The 21,796-nt window shown below is 47.0% G+C and overlaps 1 protein-coding gene across 1 annotated transcript in view; it reads left to right on the plus strand.

Annotated features, from left to right (window-relative positions):
* The first annotated feature begins 14,102 nt into the window (after positions 1-14,102).
* Positions 14,103-21,796, plus strand: part of LOC143766314 (uncharacterized) — a 39,976-nt gene continuing 32,282 nt past the window's right edge. Inside the window, exon 1 of the mRNA XM_077253898.1 lies at positions 14,103-14,136. The gene's annotated coding sequence lies outside the window, so the exon portion shown is untranslated. The remainder of the gene's footprint in view (positions 14,137-21,796) is intronic.

Genomic DNA, 21,796 nt, shown 5'->3' on the forward strand with positions numbered 1-21,796 from the left:
TACAGAACCACAGATAAGTGAGTCTGAAGAGCTGTTCACACATTCTATGTAATACGGAGAAATGTTCCCAAAATAGTGATCCGTAGGCAGGGTGTGTCAGCGTATTTTGCGCATGGCATCCTCCGTATGTAATCCGTATGGCATCCGTACTGCGATATTTTCTCGCAGGCTTGCAAAACCGACATCTAATGGATTTATGTGCTCAAATGTTCGGGAAAACATATATACAGTATATATATACACTCACCGGCCACTTTATTAGGTACACCATGCTAGTAACGGTTTGGACCCCCTTTTGCCTTCAGAACTGCCTCAATTCTTCGTGGCATAGATTCAACAAGGTGCTGGAAGCATTCCTCAGAGATTTTGGTCCATATTGACATGATGGCATCACACAGTTGCCGCAGATTTGTCGGCTGCACATCCCAAAGATGCTCCATACAAGGCAGGATGGATCCATGCTTTCATGTTGTTTACGCCAAATTCTGACCCTAACATCCGAATGTCGCAGCAGAAATCGAGACTCATCAGACCAAGCAACGTTTTTCCAATCTTCTACTGTCCAATTTCGATGAGCTTGTACAAATTGTAGCCTCAGTTTCCTGTTCTTAGCTGAAAGGAGTGGTACCCGGTGTGGTCTTCTGCTGCTGTAGCCCATCTGCCTCAAAGTTCGACGCACTGTGCGTTCAGAGATGCTCTTAGGCCTACCTTGGTTGTAACGGGTGGCGATTTGAGTCACTGTTGCCTTTCTATCAGCTCGAACCAGTCTGCCCATTCTCCTCTGACCTCTGGCATCAACAAGGCATTTCCGCCCACAGAACTGCCGCTCACTGGATTTTTTTTCTTTTTCGGACCATTCTCTGTAAACCCTAGAGATGGTTGTGCGTGAAAATCCCAGTAGATCAGCAGTTTCTGAAATACTCAGACCAGCCCTTCTGGCACCAACAACCATGCCACGTTCAAAGGCACTCAAATCACCTTTCTTCCCCATACTGATGCTCGGTTTGAACTGCAGGAGATTGTCTTGACCATGTCTACATGCCTAAATGCACTGAGTTGCCGCCATGTGATTGGCTGATTAGAAATTAAGTGTTAACAAGAAGTTGGACAATGGACAGGTGTACCTAATAAAGTGGCCGGTGAGTGTATATATATATATATATATATATATATATATATATATACCGTATTTTCCGGCGTATAAGACGACTGGGCGTATAAGACGACCCCCCAACTTTTCCAGTTAAAATGTAAAATCTCCTTAAAAGTCGGGGGTCTTCTTATAAACCGTGTCGTCTTATAGGACCGGTAACTAATGTGCCTTTTGGGGGGGGGGGAGTGGGCCTGATGATGACGAGGGGGCGTCTCACAGGAAAGTGAGTATCCCCCATTACCTCATTGTATCGCTGCAGCGTGGGGTCTCTGCTGGGAGCGGCGGCTGCTGCTCCTCATTGTGCAGCGTGGGTGCTGTGCTGTGGCGGCTCCTCTTCTTCAGTGTGGGGCCTCTGTGCAGCTGGGCGGCGGCGGCGGCGGCTTATCTTCAGGCAGTCGGGGCTCCTCCGGTATCTCCTTAAAGCCCGGAGGCCCTGCCGGCAACTCCATCGGTGCAATGCAGTGGCCTTCAGGAACATGGCCGCTGCTCAGATTCAGATCTCGTCCCGAGATCTCGGGAGACGAGATCTGAATCTGAGCAGCGGCCATTTTCCCGGAGACAGCTCCATTGCTGCTATGCGGTGGCCCGGCCGCTGGGGGCTGCGCATGCTCAGATTCAGATCTCTGAATCTGAGCAGCGGCCATGTTCCCGGAGGCCACTGCATTGCACCGATGGAGTTGCCGGCAGGGCCTCCGGGCTTTAAGGAGATACCGGAGGAGCCCCGACTGCCTGAAGATAAGCCGCCGCCGCCGCCCAGCAGCATTGAGGCCCCACACTGAAGAAGAGGAGCCGCCGCCCCACGCACAGCACAGCAGCCGCCGCCGCTCCCAGCAGAGACCCCACGCTGCAATGATACAATGAGGTAATGGGGGATACTCACTTTCCTGTGAGACGCCCCCTCGTCGTCATCAGGCCCACTCCCCCCCCACCCACCATATACACCCGGCAATGCGATACCCGGCGTATAAGACGACCCCCGACTTTTAAGATGATTTTCAGGGGTTAAAAAGTCGTCTTATACGCCGGAAAATACGGTATATATGTCATTGAGACACATATATATATATAGTCTGTATTTATATTTACTACAGCGCGATATCTGTGAAAAGCCGGTAATTCAATTGCCGGCTTTTCATTTCTCCTTCCCAAACCCGACAGGATATGAGACATGGTTTACATACAGTAAACCATCTCATATCCCCATTTTTTTTGCATATTCCACACTACTAATGTTAGTAGTGTGTATGTGCAAAATTTGGGCGCTGTAGCTGCTAAAATAAAGGGTTAAATGGCGGAAATAATTGGCGTGGGCTCCCGCGCAATTTTCTCCACCAGAGTGGTAAAGCCAGTGACTGAGGGCAGATATTAATAGCCTAGAGAGGGTCCATGGTTATTGCCCCCCCGTGGCTAAAAACATCTGCCCCCAGCCACCCCAGAAAAGGCACATCTGGAAGATGCGCCTGTTCTGGCACTTGGCCACTCTCTTCCCATTCCCGTGTAGCGGTGGGATATGGGGTAATGAAGGGTTAATGCCACCTTGCTATTGTAAGGTGACATTAAGCCAGATTAATAATGGAGAGGCGTCAATTATGACACCTATCCATTATTAATCCAATTGTTTGAAAGGGTTAAAAAACACACACACACGATTTAAAAGTATTTTAATGAAATAAACACAGCGGTTGTTTTAATATTTTATTGCTCTCTCAATCCATTTGCAGACCCTCGCTTGGCAAAACAATAAACCCACAATATACATACCTTCTGCTGACCTGTCACGTCCCACGAGGTAATCCATCTGAAGGGGTTAAAATAATTTACAAGCAGGAGCCCTGCAAATGCAGCTGTGCTCGTGCTTGTAATTCCCCGGCGAATGAAGGAAATGTAGGTCATTGACCTACATTTCCTTCAGTCGCGGTGATGCGCCCCCTGGTGTATGTCCTCATATGACCTGGAGCGTGGGAAAAAGTTCCCAGGCTGCAGTTCATGAGAACATCCAGCAGGGGCGCTTAATATCTGCCGTCAGTCACTGGCTTTACCACTCTGGCGGAGAAAATTGCGCGGGAGCCCACGCCAATTTTTTCCGCGATTTAACCCTTTATTTTAGCAGCTACAGTGCACAAATTTTGCACATACACACTACTAACATTAGTAGTGTGGAATATGCAAAAAAAAAAGGGGATATGAGATGGTTTACTGTATGTAAACCATGTCTCATATCCTGTCGGGTTTAGGCAGGAGAAATGAAAAGCCGGCAATTGAATTACCAACTTTTCACTAACACTGCTGCGTATTTCTCGCAAGTCACACTGCTGGTCCGTGTGGAATCCGTATTTTTCTCGCCCCCATAGACTTTCATTGGCGATTTTTTTTGCGCAATACGCTGACAAACGCAGCATGCTGCGATTTTGTACGGCCGTAGAAAGCCGTATAATACTGAACCGTAATATACGGCTAATAGGAGCAGCCCCATTGAGAATAATTGTGCCGTTTATTTTGCGAGTTTTACGGACGTATTTTCTGCGCTCTTACGTCCGTAAAACTCGCCAGTGTGACGCCGGCCTAAGGAGTCCAATGGGGAAGGCATTCTACTGTATGGAGGCCAATGGGGAGTGCATTCGACTCTATGGAGTTCGATGGAGAGGGCAATCTACTGCATGCAGTCCAATGGGGAGTGCATTCTACTGCATGCAGTCCGATGGGGAGTGCATTTTACTGTATGGAGTCCAATGGAGAGTGCAATCTACTGTACTGAGACCGATGGGGAATGCATTCGACACTATGGATTTCGATGCAGAGTGCAATCTACTGTATAGAGTCCGATGGGGAGTGCATTCTCCTGCATGCAGTCCGATGGGGAGTGCATTCTACTGTATGGAGTCCAATGGGGAGTGCAATCTACTGTATTGAGTCCGATGGGGAGTCTGAAACTTTTCAGAATTTGCACTAAGTCCAAAAATCGCCTTATTTTGGATTTAATTCAACTTTCCGCCAGTGAAACCTAAACTTTGCCCCCCACTTTGGACACTGCCTCAGGGTACTCCATAGGACACTCCCCACTGGACTCCTTACAGTTGAATGCACTCCCCATCAGACTCAATACAGTAGATTGCACTCTCCATCGAACTCCATACAGTAGAATGCACTTCCCATTGGACTGCATGCAGTAGAATGCACTTCCCATTGGACTGCATGCAGTAGAATGCACTCCCCATCGGACTGCATGCAGTAGAATGCACTCCCCATCGGACTGCATGCAGTAGAATGCACTCCCCATCGGACTGCATGCAGTAGAATGCACTCCCCATCGGACTGCATGCAGTAGAATGCACTCCCCATCGGACTGCATGCAGTAGAATGTATAACCCTAACCCCTGACCCTAACCCTAAACCTAACCCTACTGCATGCAGTCTGATGGGGAGTGCATTCTACTGTATGGAGTCCGATGGGAAGTGCAATCTACTGTATGGAGTCCGATGGGGAGAGCAATCTACTGTATGGAGTCCGATGGGGAGTGCATTCTACTGTAGGGAGTCTGATGGGTAGTGCAATCTACTGTATGAAGTCTGATGGGAAGTGCATTGTTCTATCCGGAGTCCAATGAGGAGTGCCTTCTACTGTATGGATTCTGGTGGGGAATGCATTCGACTGTATGGATTTTGATGGAGAGTGCAATCTACTGTATAGAGTCCGATGGGGAGTGCATTCTACTTTAAGGAGGCCAATGGGGAGTGCATTCGACTGTATGGATTTCGCTGGCGAGTGCAATCTACCGTATTGAGTCTGATGGAGAGTGCAATCTACTGTATGGAGTCCTATGGGGAGTGCAATCTACTGTATTGAGTCCTATGGAGAGTGCAATCTACTGTATGGAGTCCTATGGGGAGTGCAATCTACTGTATGGAATCCTAAGGGGAGTGCAATCTACTGTATGGAGTCCTATGGGGAGTGCAATCTACTGTATGGAGTCTGATGGGGAGTGCAATCTACTGTATGGAGTCTGATGGGTAGTGCAATCTACTGTATGAAGTCTGATGGGAAGTGCATTCTTCTATCCGGAGTCCAATGAGGAGTGCCTTCTACTGTATGGAGTCTGATGGGGAGTGCAATCTACTGTATGGAGTCCTATGGGGAGTGCAATCTACTGTATGGAGTCCGATGGGGAGTGCATTCTACTGCATGCAGTCTGATGGGGAGTGCATTCTACTTAATGGAGTCCGATGGGGAGTGCATTCTACTGCATGCAGTCCGATGGGGAGTGCAATCTGCTGTATGAAGTCTGATGGGGAGTACAATCTACTGTACTGAGTCCAATGGGGAGTGCATTCGGCAGTATGGATTTCAAAGGGGAGTGCATTCTACTGCATGCAGTCCAATGGGGAGTGCATTCTACTGTATGGAGTCCGATGGGGAGTGCATTCTACTGCATGGAGTCCGATGGGGAGTGCATTCTACTGTATGGAGTCCGATGGGGAGTGCATTCTACTGCATGGAGTCCGATGGGGAGTGCATTCTACTGTATGGAGTCCGATGGAGAGTGCAATCTACTGTATTGAGTCCGATGGGGAGTGCATTCAACTGGAAGGAGTCCAATGGGGACGGCATTCGACTGTATGGAGTCCGATGGAGAGTGCAATCTACCTATCATGCAGTAGAATGCACTCCCCATCTGACTCAATACTATAGATTCCACTCTCCATCGGACTGAATGCAGTAGAATGCACTGCCCATCGGACTGCATGCAGTAGAATGCACTCCCCATCGGACTGCATGCAGTAGAATGCACTCCCCATCGGACTACATGCAGTAGAATGCACTCCCCATCGGACTGCATGCAGTAGAATGTATAACCCTAACCCCTGACCCTAACCCTAAACCTAACCCTACTGCATGCAGTCTGATGGGGAGTGCATTCTACTGTATGGAGTCCGATGGGAAGTGCAATCTACTGTATGGAGTCCGATGGGGAGAGCAATCTACTGTATGGAGTCCGATGGGGAGTGCATTCTACTGTAGGGAGTCTGATGGGTAGTGCAATCTACTGTATGAAGTCTGATGGGAAGTGCATTGTTCTATCCGGAGTCCAATGAGGAGTGCCTTCTACTGTATGGATTCTGGTGGGGAATGCATTCGACTGTATGGATTTTGATGGAGAGTGCAATCTACTGTATAGAGTCCGATGGGGAGTGCATTCTACTTTAAGGAGGCCAATGGGGAGTGCATTCGACTGTATGGATTTCGCTGGCGAGTGCAATCTACCGTATTGAGTCTGATGGAGAGTGCAATCTACTGTATGGAGTCCTATGGGGAGTGCAATCTACTGTATTGAGTCCTATGGAGAGTGCAATCTACTGTATGGAGTCCTATGGGGAGTGCAATCTACTGTATGGAATCCTAAGGGGAGTGCAATCTACTGTATGGAGTCCTATGGGGAGTGCAATCTACTGTATGGAGTCTGATGGGGAGTGCAATCTACTGTATGGAGTCTGATGGGTAGTGCAATTACTGTATGAAGTCTGATGGGAAGTGCATTCTTCTATCCGGAGTCCAATGAGGAGTGCCTTCTACTGTATGGAGTCTGATGGGGAGTGCAATCTACTGTATGGAGTCCTATGGGGAGTGCAATCTACTGTATGGAGTCCGATGGGGAGTGCATTCTACTGCATGCAGTCTGATGGGGAGTGCATTCTACTTAATGGAGTCCGATGGGGAGTGCATTCTACTGCATGCAGTCCGATGGGGAGTGCAATCTGCTGTATGAAGTCTGATGGGGAGTACAATCTACTGTACTGAGTCCAATGGGGAGTGCATTCGGCAGTATGGATTTCAAAGGGGAGTGCATTCTACTGCATGCAGTCCAATGGGGAGTGCATTCTACTGTATGGAGTCCGATGGGGAGTGCATTCTACTGCATGGAGTCCGATGGGGAGTGCATTCTACTGTATGGAGTCCGATGGGGAGTGCATTCTACTGCATGGAGTCCGATGGGGAGTGCATTCTACTGTATGGAGTCCGATGGAGAGTGCAATCTACTGTATTGAGTCCGATGGGGAGTGCATTCAACTGGAAGGAGTCCAATGGGGACGGCATTCGACTGTATGGAGTCCGATGGAGAGTGCAATCTACCTATCATGCAGTAGAATGCACTCCCCATCTGACTCAATACTATAGATTCCACTCTCCATCGGACTGAATGCAGTAGAATGCACTGCCCATCGGACTCAATACAGTAGATTGCACTCTCATGGCTCTCAGGCAGTGGTGGTATTTTAGTCCTATTTCTGGGATTTCAGCCTGAGAGCCATAGAATCCTGCACCTTATTTGGTGAAATTTGGCAGGCTCTCAGGCAGAGTGGTGGTATTTTAGTCCTATTTCTGGGATTTCAGCCTCATTCTACTGCATACAGTCCGATGGGGAGTGCATTCTACTGTATTGAGTCCGATGCGGAGTGCATTCTACTGGATGCAGTCTGATGGGGGGTGCATTCTACTGTATTGAGTCCGATGCGGAGTGCATTCTACTGGATGCAGTCTGATGGGGGGTGCATTCTACTGTATTGAGTCCGATGCGGAGTGCATTCTACTGCATACAGTCCGATGGGGGGTGCATTCTACTGTATTGAGTCCGATGCGGAGTGCATTCTACTGGATGCAGTCTGATGGGGAGTGCATTCTACTGTAAGGAGTCCAAAGGGGAAGGCATTTTACTGTATAGATAGATAGATAATATATATATAGATAGAAAGATAGTTTTTTATGTTATACTACTTGGCAGATTCTCGGGCATTGCACCTTGTTATCCTGGACTTTAATACCAGAAGTCCCACCAGGGGCACCAATGTCTGATTTGGACAGCAGTTTTGAAAAGACAGTTTGAGGCCTGCGGCAGATTTTCGGGTTCTGAAACCCCACAACTAAGCAGCAGAAGGTACCAGGCAAACCAAATTTGGCAGAAATATTGTCCAGGATGCCACTACACACAGAGACATCACTTTTCCCCCTGCTGCCCAGGGAATTTGAATTCAGGGGGTTAGAGCGTGGCTGTCCATGGATAAAAATGGTCATGGTGGTCCAGGCTTGAGGGGGAACAAATGCCCAACAGAGCACCTCACAGCCCCAAGAACTGTTCCCTCACCTCAGTCTGGTAATTCGCTTTCAAATGACCCCCCAATAGCCCCTCATGCATTACCAGAAGTCCCACCAGGCGCCCCAATGTCTGATTTGGACAGCAGGTTTGAAAAGACATTTTGAGGCCTGCGGCTGATTTTGGGGTTCTGAAACCCCACAACTACCCAGCAGAAGGTACCAGCCAAACCAAACTTGGCAGAAATATTGTCCAGGATGCCACCTACACACAGAGACATCAATTTTTTGTTTGCAGACTTCACCCACACTTAGGTCTCTGTCTTGGGGTACTTTACAACATATTGACGCCCCCCTAGACTGGAAGTAGGGGAAATGTGAGCTTTTTCACAAAATCAGGATTTTCTCAACATTTTTCTAAGTGTCAAGGATGCTTTCAGGAAAGCTTCCCCAGCAGTCTGCTGGGGAATGCATTCTACTGCATGCAGTCCGATGAGGAGTGCATTCTACTGTATGGAGTCCGATGGGGAGTGGATTCTACTGCATACAGTCCGATGGGGAGTGCATTCTACTGCATAAAGTCTGATGGGGAGTGCATTCTACTGTATGGAGTCCGATGGGGAGTGCATTCTCCTGCATACAGTCCGATGGGGAGTGCATTCTACTGTATTGAGTCCGATGGGGAGTGCATTCTCCTGCATACAGTCCGATGGGGAGTGCATTCTACTGCATGCAGTCTGACGGGAAGTGCATTCTACTGTATGGAGTCTGATGGGGAGTGCATTCTGCTGCATACAGTCCGATGGGGAGTGCATTCTACTGTATGGAGTCCGATGGGGAGTGCATTCTACTGCATGCAGTCTGATGGGGAGTGCATTCTACTGTATTGAGTCCGATGGGGAGTGCATTCTACTGTATTGAGTCCGATGGGGAGTGCATTCTACTGTATGGAGTCCGATGGGGAGTGCATTCTACTGCATGTAGTCCGATGGGGAGTGCATTCTACTGTATGGAGTCCGATGGGGAGTGCATTCTACTGTATGGAGTCCGATGGGGAGTGCATTCTACTGCATACAGTCTGATGGGGAGTGCATTCTACTGCATGCAGTCTGATGGGGAATGCATTCTACTGCATGCAGTCTGATGGGGAGTGCATTCTACTGTATGGAGTCCGATGGGGAGTGAATTCTACTGCATGTAGTCCGATGGGGAGTGCATTCTACTGTAGTGAGTCCGATGAGGAGTGCAATCTACTGCATGTAGTCTGATGGGGAGTGCATTCTACTGTATGGAGTCTGATGGGGAGTGCATTCTACTGTATGGAGTCTGATGGGGAGTGCATTCTACTGCATGTAGTCCGATGGGGAGTGCATTCTACTGTAGTGAGTCCGATGAGGAGTGCAATCTACTGCATGTAGTCTGATGGGGAGTGCATTCTACTTTATGGAGTCCGATGGGGAGTGCATTCTACTGCATGTAGTCTGATGGGGAGTGCATTCTACTGTATGGAGTCTGATGGGGAGTGTATTCTACTGTATGGAGTCCGATGGGGAATGTATTCTACTGTATGAAGTCCGATGGGGAATGTATTCTACTGTATGGAGTCCGATGGGGAGTGCAAATCTACTGTAAAACTGGAGGAGGGGTCAGGTAACTCCTCAAATTGCATCTGACCTGCCCCAAAAACATTCAGGTGTCACACTACTTGTGTTCAGAGAAAAGCAAAGAGAAATATCGGTCATACACAGATTTCACAGAGATGCATTGTGCAGACCCACTGCTGCAAAAATTAGAAGCCTGGAGCTATGGGGAGGAAATACAGAGCAATGCAATGCACTGAGAGCGGACTATACTGCCATCTGGTGTGTATTTTTATACTACACTCTAGCAGATTTGTTTCCACAGTATATGCTGTTCACTCTACAATATTGAAATAAAATACAGGATTTAAGTGAAAATACACTGTAGGGGGCATGTCAGTTTTATTTGGTCAGTTTTTCATATCAGTTACTGTAAGCCAATAACCAAAAAACAGGAATGCATGAAAAATACAGAAGTGGTGACCTGGGGAGGCAGTATTTAGTACTTTAGGCAGCTGCACCCCCAAAATTAGTCATCTCAAATGTACCCCAAAATGTGTCATTTATAGAAATAATCACTTGGGGGAGATAAAAAATAGGATTCAGCATAATAGGGGCTGTTGAAGGTAGTATTTAGCACTTTGGGGGATGTACTTTGAATTGTACACAGGGAAGGAAACACATTCAGCAATTTCAAAAGATTTGGGGGACTATTTGTTATGTGTACGGAATTGCGCAAAATAAGTTTGGCGCAGTAAAATCATATGCAGAACTCAACTTTCCATTGTATAATTGCACACTGCACAGGGAAGGAAACACATTCGTCAACTTTAAAAATCATTTGGGGCAGTACTGTCATTTGTACGGAATTGCGCAAAACAGGTTTGGCACAGTAAAATGCAATGTGAAATGCAACATTGTGTCACCCAAACGCACACTGCACAAGGTAGGAAGTACATTTAGTAATTTAAAAACATTTGGGGCAGTATTGGCATGTGCACGGAATTGAGCGAAACAAGTTTGGCGCAGCAAAATCATACGAGAAACTCAACTTTGTATTACATAATTGCACACTGCACAGGGAAAGAAACACATTCATCAAGTTTAAAATATTTAGGGCTGTACGGTCATGTTTATGGAATTAAGCGAAACAAGTTTGGCGCAGTGAAAAGATATCAGAAACTCAACTTTGCATTGCATAATTGCTCACTGCATAGGAAAGAAAACACATTCATCAACTTGAAAAGATTTAGGGCAGTACTGCCATGTGTACGGAATTGTGCCAAACAGGTTTGGCGCAGGAAAACCGTATGTGCACAATGTGTCACACAATTGCGCATTGCACAAGGTAGAAAGCATATTTAGTAATTTAAAAACGTGTGGCAGTATTGTCATATGCAAGGAATTGAGCGAATCAAGTTTGGCGCAGTAATATCGTATGCGAAACACACTTTATACAAGACAATTATGCACTACCAAAGGGTAAGAAACAAAATTGTGGCAGCATTGTAAAAAATCTGAACATTGAAATTTCTGTCTATACACCTATAAAGCAGCATCCCATGAGTTATAAGCTTGTGATTGTACGGCTGCAAAAAAGATTCACCTTTGAAACCCACAGGCTGCAAAAAGTAAACCCTGAAGCCCACGGGCTGCAAAAAGTGAACCCTGAAGCCCTAGGGCTGAAACTGAGTGAGGCCAGAAGCCATATGGCTGACAGGGTCAGCCTCGGATGGCCTCACTCTGGGATTCTGGGAGGCTTTTTATAGCCTCATTATGGAGCCATCCTCTGTCGCTTATACTCTGACCCTTGGCCGAGTGTGTGTGACCCCCCATAAAATGTAATACAGCCCCCCATAGACTATAATGCAGTCCCCATAGAATATAATACAACTACCCTAGAATGTAATACAGCCCCCCATAGAATGTAGTACAGCCCCCCATAGAATATAATGCAGCCCCCCATAGAATGTAATACAGCCCCCATAGAATATAAAACAGAACCCCATAGACTATAATACAGCCCCCCTAGAATGTAATAGAGCCCCCCAGAGAATATAATACAGTCCTCATAGAATATAATACAGCACCCCATAGAATATAATATAGCACCCCATAGAATATAATACAGTCCCCATAGAATATAATACAACTACCCTAGTATGTAATACAGCCCCCCTAGAATGTAGTACAGCCCCCCATAGAATGTAATACACCCCCCATAGAATATAATACAGTCCCCTTAGACTATAATACAGCCCCCCATAGAATGTAATACAGCCCCCATAGAATATAAAACAGAACCCCATAGACTATAATACAGCCACCCTAGAATGTAATACAGCCCCCCACAGAATATAATACAGCCCCCATAGAATATAATACAGCACCCCATAGAATATAATACAGCACCCCATAGAATGTAATACAGCCCCCCATAGACCATAATACAGTCCCCATAGAATATAATACAACTACTCTAGAATGTAATACAGCCCCCCATAGAATGTAGTACAGCCCCCCATAGAATATAATGCAGCCCCCCATAGAATGTAATACAGCCCCCCATAGAATATAAAACAGAACCCCATAGACTATAATACAGCCCCCCTAGAATGTAATAGAGCCCCCCAGAGAATATAATACAGTCCTCATAGAATGTAATACAGCCCCCCATAGAATATAATACAGCACCCCATAGAATATAATACAGCACCTCATAGAATATAATACAGCCCCCATAGAATATAATACAGCCCCCCATAGACTATAATACAGCCACCCTAGAATATAATACAGCCCCCATAGAATATAATACAGCACCCCATAGAATGTAATACAGCCCCCCATAGACCATAATACAGTCCCCATAGAATATAATACAACTACCCTAGAATGTAATACAGCCCCCCATAGAATGTAATACACCCCCCATAGAATATAATACAGTCCCCTTAGACTATAATACAGCCCCCCATAGAGTGCAATACAGCCCCCCATCGAATATAATGTAGCCGCACCTCCCCCCCCCCAAGAATGGCTCCAAAGTCCAGTACTCACTCATTGATAGATTAAAACAAAACTAAAAAACTACACACTCCTCACCTCTCTTCGTGCCCCGCTCTGCTCTCGGCTCCTGTCTCAGGGATGCAGTCTGCCCAGGACACAGCAGGTAGTTACATCATCGTGCACTTGTAGTGTCAGAGGCAGAGGGGAATGATGGGAGAGGGAGTGTCCGCTGATGCTTTCTCCTCCATCATTGCATTGAACTGTACAGGCGTCATAGACGCCGGTATAGTGGAATGCGTCGGCGCTGGCAGGGGGAGTTGGCACAGGAGGGGGTGAGTTGGTGCTCGTGGCAGGCGACTGGCTGGGGGGCCCCTGGGGGAGTGGGGGTCCTAGGCAGCTGCCTTCTGTAATGCCGGCCCTGCATACACACGGCTCTGCTCCGTACACCTCGTACACACACGGCTCCGCTCCGTACACCTCGTACACACACAGCTCTGCTCCGTACACCTCGTACACACACGGCTCCGCTCCGTACACACACGGCTCTGCTCCGTACACCTCGTACACACACGGCTCTGCTCCGTACACCTCGTACACACACGGCTCTGCTCCGTACACCTCGTACACACACGGCTCTGCTCCGTACACCTCGTACACACACGGCTCCGCTCCGTACACCTCGTACACACACGGCTCCGCTCCGTACACCTCGTACACACACGGCTCTGCTCCGTACACCCCGTACACACACGGCTCCGCTCCGTACACCCCGTACACACACGGCTCCGCTCCGTACACACACGGCTCTGCTCCGTACACCTCGTACACACACGGCTCTGCTCCGTACACCTCGTACACACACGGCTCCGCTCCGTACACCTCGTACACACACGGCTCTGCTCCGTACACCTCGTACACACACTGCTCCGCTCCGTACACCTCGTACACACACGGCTCTGCTCCGTACACCTCGTACACACACGGCCCTGCTCCGTACACCTCATACACACACGGCTCTGCTCCGTACACCTCGTACACACACGGCTCCGCTCCGTACACCTCGTACACACATGGCTCTGCTCCGTACACCTCGTACACACACGGCTCTGCTACATCCACCCTGTAAACCCCTCCTGACCCCACACATAAACTTCCCCTCATCCAGCACCATGACAACCAGCACAGCAGAGTCCTACATACACTGAGGCCCCTGATCATGTGACCCCTGACTCCTCCCCTCCTATGACCTCATCACAGGTCCTGTGCGCACAGAGCAGCCATATATGTGGTGTGCGGCTCTGCAGGTGGAGGTAGGTGCTGGAGATTCCCCATTACTGGGTGCGGGGGACATTAACCCGTTCAGCACTGAGACTCTTTCTGTGTTTCTGTTCTGTTTCCTGTAATAGATACATACGACCCAACTATGGGAGACAGGAAGTGAGGGAATGGATTGTTCTCCTAGTACAGGGCCCCTTTCCTGGCCCCACACAGTATAATGCTCCCACAGTACCACCATTCCCTCCACACAGTATAATGCTCCCACAGTACCACCATTCCCTCCACACAGTATAATGCTCCCACTTGCAGGGTCGGCTCCAGGTTTTCGTGGCCCCGGGAGAGTCTCAGTAGCCTCTTTAACACTCACCACAATTCATGATGCACAGACACGGCAGAGAAACATAGGTATAGTACAAGGCCAAAGATTTCACTTCTTACACTACATGAGTGATATCTATTGTAAATTCTATAATAGGTCAGACACTGGACGGTATAGTCCTCCATACAGTATCATGGGCACCTTGGACCTCTGGGCAACAGTCCAGATCTTTTTCTCCTTGGCCCATGTAAGACTTCTGGCATCATCTGTAGGTCATGAGTGGCTGGACACAAGGAATGTGACACTATAGCCCATGTCCTGGATACGTCTGTGTGTGGTGGCTCTTGAAGCGATGACTCCGGCAGCAGTCCACTCCTTGTGAATCTCCCCCAAATTTTTCAATGGCCTTTTAACAATCCTTTCAAGACTGTGGATATCCCGGTTGCTTGTGCTCCTTTTTCTACCACAATTTTTCTTTTCACTCAATTTTCCATTAATATGCTTGGATACAGCGCGCGGGGTCTGGGTGAAAATGTGTAAATAGGTAAAGGAAAGATCTATATCTTGGTACCGTGTTCAAAATATTTATTAACGATCTGGTGGAAGGTTTACACAGTAAAATATCGATGTTTGCAGATGATGCAAAACTATGTAAAGCAGTTAATACAAGAGAAGATAGTATTCTGCTACAGATGGATCTGGATAAGTTGGAAACTTGGGCCGAGAGGTGGCAGATGCGGTTTAACAATGATAAATGTAAGGTTATACACCTGGGAAGAAGGAATCAATATCACCATTACACACTGAACGGGAAAGCACTGGGTAAATCTGACATGGAGAAGGGCTTGGGGATCCTAGTTAATGATAAACTTACCTGGAGCAGCCAGTGCCAGGCAGTGGCTGCCAAGGCAAACAGGATCATGGGGTGCATTAAAAGAGGTCTGGATACACATGATGAGAGCATTATACTGCCTCTGTACAAATCACAAGTTAGACCGCACATGGAGTACTGTGTACAGTTTTGGGCAGGAAGGATATAATGGAACTAGAGGGAGTATAAAGGAGAGCAACAAAATTAATAAAGGGGATGGGAGAATTACAATACCCAGAGAGGTTAGGAAAACTAGGATTATTTAGTCTAGAAAAAAGATGACTGAGGGGCGATCTAATAACCATGTATAAGTATATAAGGGGACAAAACAAATATCTCTCAGTGGATCCGTTTATACCAAGGAAGGTGATGGTCAAAAGGGGGAATTCTCTGCGTGTGGAGGAGAGAAGGTTTTTCCACCAACACAGAAGAGGATTCTTTACTGTTAGGGCAGTGAAAATCTGGAATTCCTTACCTGAGGAGGTGGTGATCGTGAACTAAGTGGAGGGGCTCAAGAGAGGCCTGGATGTCTTCCTGGAGTGTAACAATATTGTATCTTACAGTTATTAGGTTCTTTAGAGGGACGTAGAGCTGGAGATTTATTCTAACGGAATGTAGGCTGAACTGGATGGACAAATGTGTTTTTTTGTCCTTGCTATGTTACTATGTATGATACAGCACTCTGTGAACAGCGAGATTCTTTACCAATGACCTTTTGTGGCATACCCTCCTTGTGGAGTGTGTCAATGACTGCCTTCTGGACATCTTGATCAGTGTAAAAATGGATCCAGCTCACACACCAGGGTGTTGATAAAAATATTTAATTCGGATTTATTTGGAGAAATTCTTTTTAAAATGGTACAACATCAATTAGGATGTCTCGTACAACGTTGTAAATATAAACTAGGGGGTGATGTACAAGAATCATACGCGTATCGATCAATAATATTCTTGAACACTGGTCACATGGCAGAATACCCCACTGAAAATTTAAAGGGAACCTGTCACCCCGTTTTTTCAGTATGAGATAAAAATACTGTTAAATAGGGCCTGAGCTGTGCTTTACAATAGTGTATTTTGTGTACCCTGATTCCCCACCTATGCTGCCGAAATACCTTACCAAAGTCGCCATTTTTGCCTGTCAATCAAGGGGGTCTGGTCAAATGGGCGTGGTGAAATCGCTGTTTCTCCCCCAGATCTTGCTTATCTTTCAGTTGGTGGCATAGTGGTTTGCGCATGCCCAACAGCCGAATCCACTGCACAGCTGAAGAAAAAGAGCGCGATCTGCGCTATTCAACGGATTATCGCTGGCGGATGCCATCTTCCTGAGGCCACGCGTGCACAGATGGTAGTGCTCGGCTTCCCGGGGCTTCAGGAAAATTGCCGCGGGAAGCCGCTCATGCGCAGATGGAGATCGCGGCGGCAATTTTCCTGAAGCCGAGATGCGAACTAACCATCTGCTCACTCTTTCTATCCTCCTTCTCCTAGTCGCTGGAGACATCTCTCCAAACCCCGGCCCCCCATGTTATAGCCAGTCCAACCTCCCAACTGCTACACCCAGAAACCCCTCTAACCTTATTAATATTCCATGCATGCCTTCTGTCTCTTTCAATTGTGCCCTTTGGAATTCTCGCTCTGTGTGTAATAAACTCTCCTTCATTCATGACTTCTTCCTTTCTAATTCTCTTAATCTCCTGGCTCTTACTGAAACCTGGATCCAGCAGTCAGACACCACTGCTGCTGCTGCTCTCTCATATGGTGGACTACACTTTTCTCAGGTTTGCTGAACATCATAGCACCTGCATCTGTATATCAATGGTTCCTGTTCTGACTGCCTCCTGATGAACCGTAGTTCGGGGAAACGCGTCGAGGCGACTACTGGGAAGCTAAGTGTTTCATCTGGGGTTATGACCCCCTCTTTGCTATCCACAATAATTTGTTACTGATATCAGACTGTACATGGTGTGTGCCATTGTCAACTATCCATATCTTAAAGGCAACAATTGAAAGCCGCATGCCACAGGGCCAGAATGCTGCACTGACTGTGCTATTGAGGTTACCATTGAGTTTACCTTGCCTGAGGCTTAAGTGAGGCTGTTTTGTGTACAGTTTAGTATATATATATCTTTTTTGAACCATTTTTTTGTATCATTGGATTATTATTCCCCGTGTCACTATTGTCCTTGATGCATCAAACTATTTTTTGAGATACCAGTATATTTATAGACTAATAGGTAAGATGCTATGAGCGAACACAGATTTGCATCCACAATAGTGCCCATTCGCAATACCTATATAATCATTGTTGGACAATTGAACAATATCGGGGTTTTTATTCTGTGCACCTAGCGTGGCTTCTCTACACTATATTTCATCTCTTTTTATTGCTCATTGTTTTCTCACCTTCAGTGCAATAGTTGGTTAATAGGGTGAGCAGTGGATAGCCGCCGTCGAGTGGGGGCGCCAGAATCGTCTCTATCAGGGTGCCAACCTCCACTGCTAGGAAGGGAGAGCAGTCTAGTGTAGGGACATATGATAGGACAGGTGCACAGTCTGATCCTGTTTAGGATTTATTTCACTGGGATATTGGAATTTTTAGATTAATATATTAATAAAAAGATTTTTAAGGGATTACATGTTCACATAGTTTATTATTTTTCCCTTTTTCTACTACTTAATTGGTTTAGAGAGTTATGTGACCAGTTGACCAGTGTTCAAGAACTTTATTGTTCGAAATGCGTATGGTTCTTCTTATACATCACCCCTATTTTATGTTTGCAATGTTGTGTGAGACGTCCTAATTGATGTTGTACCATTTTAAAAATAATTTATCCAAATAAAGCTGAAAGATTTTTATCAACACCCTGGTGTGTGAGCTGGATCCTTTTTCACACTGCTCAAGTTGCCAAGTGCTGTGCAGCAGCACTTTTGGACATCTGTCAAGTCAGCAGTCTTTCCTATGATTGTGGAGCCTACTGAAACAGACTAAGGGACCTTTAGGGTATGTGTCCACGTTCAGGATTGCATCAGGATTTGGTCAGGAATTTTCATCAGTATTTGTAAGCCAAAACCAGGAGTGGAACAATTAGAGGAAAAGTATAACAGAAACATATGCACCACTTCTGCATTTATCACCCACTCCTGGTTTTGGCTTACAAATACTGATGAAAAATCCTGACCAAATCCTGATGCAATCCTGAATGTGGACACATACCCTTAAGGCCCCGTCTCACATAGCGAGATCGCTAGCGAGATCGCTGCTGAGTCACAAGTTTTGTGACGCAACAGCGACCTCAGTAGCGATCTCGCTATGTTTGACACGTACCAGCGACCCGGCCCCTGCTGTGAGATCGCTGGTCGTGTCGGAATGGCCTGGACCTTTTTTGGTCGTTGAGGTCCCGCTGACATCGCTGAATCGGTGTGTGTGACATGGATTCAGCGATGTCTTCGCTGGTAACCAGGGTAAACATCGGGTTACTAAGCGCAGGGCCGCGCTTAGTAACCCGATGTTTACCCTGGTTACCATCGTAAATGTAAAAAAAACAAACAGTACATACTCACCTTTTGGTGTCCTTCAGGTCCCTTGCCGTCTGCTTCCTGCACTGACTGACTGCCGGCCGTACAGTGAGAGCAGAGCGCAGCGGTGACGTCACCGCTGTGCTGTGCTTTCACTTTACGGCCGGCAGTCAGTCAGTGCGGGAAGCAGACGGCAAGGGACCTGACGGACACCGAAAGGTGAGTATGTACTGTTTGTTTTTTTTGGTAACCAGGGTAAACATCGGGTTACTAAGCGCGGCCCTGCGCTTAGTAACCCGATGTTTACCCTGGTTACCAGCGAACCTCGGCATCGTTGGTCGCTGGAGAGCTGTCTGTGTGACAGCTCCCCAGCGACCACACAACGACTTACCAACGATCACGGCCAGGTCGTATCGCTGGTCGTGATCGTTGGTAAATCGTTTTGTGAGACGGTACCTTTAGGGTATGTGTCCACGTTCAGGATTGCATCAGGATTTGGTCAGGCTTTTATGCAGGTAAAATCCTGACCAAATCTGCACCTGAGGTCACTGGAGGGTCACATGCGTTGTCCTTGCGTTTTTTATGCAATGCAAGGACATGCAGCATTCTAAAAAACCGCAACGCATGTGCGTTTTCGCGGGTCTGCCGCATGCGTTTTTTCCTGCATAGTGGAGACGGGATTTCATTAAATCCCCTCCACTATGCTGCAACATCTGGACGCTGCGTTTTTGACGCTGTGGCTCAACGCTACGTCAAAAAAGCAGCGTTTCCTGAATGTGGAAACATACCCTCAGGAAGCCTTTGCGTGTCTTGTTAATCTAATTTACTGAGATAATGATTTTTGGGGTTTCATTGACTGTAAGCCATAATCATCAACATTAACAGAAATAAACACTTGAAATAGATCACTCTGTAATAACTATATACTGTAATACAGTGTGTCCGTAAAGTCATGGTGCACTTTTGGTGCCCTTTCTCTGGCCCAATCATATCAGACCTGTTCATGAGTAGAGATAACAAGAATCAAACAACACAAACTCATTTAAAGGGCCACTGTCACCCCCTCCAGCCGTTATAAACTAAAAGAGCCACCTTGTGCAGCAGTAATGCTGCAGTCTAACAAGGTGGCTCTTTTAGTATTTGATTCATTTATTACCTCAATAAAGCGTTTTAAAAATTGGCCACACATACCAGATATTGTACCAGGAGGCGGTCCGAAGCGTCCTGTATGAATCCCCCAACTGCCGTCACTCTTCTCTTCAGGGCCGATGGTACCCGCCCCCTTCGCGTTGTTGCTTCTTAAATCCGGCGCCTGCGCTGTGCGTGCCTGCCTGGGGCCTGCGCAGTGTTCTTTGTCAGTCACATCTCAGATGCTGGGTGCCTAACTGCGCAGGTGCAGGCAGTGCGGCCGCCCTGTTACTGAATCCCCGCCCCGCACTGTTATTCATTATGCGGGGCTGGCATTCCTGGGCATGCGCACTGCGCTGTTCAGGCGTTCCCCCATCTCGGACGCTCTCCCATCTCTGACGCTCCCCCGCCTTCCCAGGAACCCCAGCCCCGCACTGTGCATAATGAATAACACAGTGCGGGGCGGGGATTCAGTAACAGGGCGCAGTCAGGCACCCGGCATCTGAGATGTGACTGACAAAGAACACTGCGCAGGCCCCAGGCAGGCACGCACAGCGCAGGCGCCGGATTTAAGAAGCAACAACGCGAAGGGGGCGGGTACCATCGGCCCTGAAGAGAAGAGTGACGGCAGTTGGGGGATTCATACAGGACGCTTCGGACCGCCTCCTGGTACAATATCTGGTATGTGTGGCCAATTTTTAAAACGCTTTATTGAGGTAATAAATGAATCAAAAACTAAAAGAGCCACCTTGTTAGACTGCAGCATTACTGCTGCACAAGGTGGCTCTTTTAGTTTATAACGGCTGGGGGGGGTGACAGTGGCCCTTTAAGCTGTAGCTGAGCCCCCAGTCAGATTAACCTCTGATAAACTGAACTCTGGTTAATGCACTGCCAGGTCTGTGACATCATGCAACTACAAGCTTATGCCAGCAGTGTGGTTTTCCATGCCAGTCGAGATGTGGACGGTAGAGAGGAAAGTTTAGTGTGTTCTGTGAGATTAACAATGATACAAGATTTTTGCAGAAGATTGTGTTTAGCGATGAGGCGACCTTCCATATCTGTGGACATCTTCATCGCCATAATGGCCTAATATGGGCTGCTGAACATCCTCATGCCTATGTTGAGTACGAACGTAACACCCCTAAAGTGAACATGTGGTGTGACCTGATGCATGATAAGATGTTAAGCCCATTTTTTTTCGCAGAGCAGTCTGTGATGGCAAACACGTATCTTTGACATGTTGGAATTGTATGCAGTACCACAATTTCCAGAAGGTGTCATCTTCTCCACACTACGCCACCATTGTTCGTGAGTTTCTGGATAGAACATTCCCCCGGCGGTGGATAGGCAGCGGTTCTGTCAAGCCATAGCCACCACGATCCCCGGATCTGACACTCTTAGACTTTTACTTTTGGGGTTATTTGAAGCAACATGTGTACATTGAACGTATCAACGACATTAATCACTTAAAACAGAGAATCACAGATGTTATTCACTCTGTTACACCAGACATCCTTACCCGTGTGTGGCAAGAACTTCACTATCGTTTGGATGTGTGTAGGGCAATAAATGGAGCCCTCATCAAATTGCACTGAATATGTATGAAAGTGGGAGAGTTTTTCTTTAATTTGGAGCAGATTTCACACTTCTATCGTCTTTTGTTGCTTTCCATTGTCTGGTCAAAAGTGCACCATGACTTTATGGACACACTGTATATGAATTTCATTTTTTGTATTGAAGAACTGAAGTAAATTAACTTTTTGATGATATCACTTGTAGGATGGGTCCCATATATTGTTCCGTACAGTATAAGTCCCATATAATGCTCTATACAGTATAATGAGTCCCATATATTGCT

The sequence above is a fragment of the Ranitomeya variabilis genome, chromosome 4, assembly GCF_051348905.1.
Source record: "Ranitomeya variabilis isolate aRanVar5 chromosome 4, aRanVar5.hap1, whole genome shotgun sequence".
Classification (NCBI taxonomy): Eukaryota; Metazoa; Chordata; class Amphibia; order Anura; family Dendrobatidae; genus Ranitomeya; species Ranitomeya variabilis.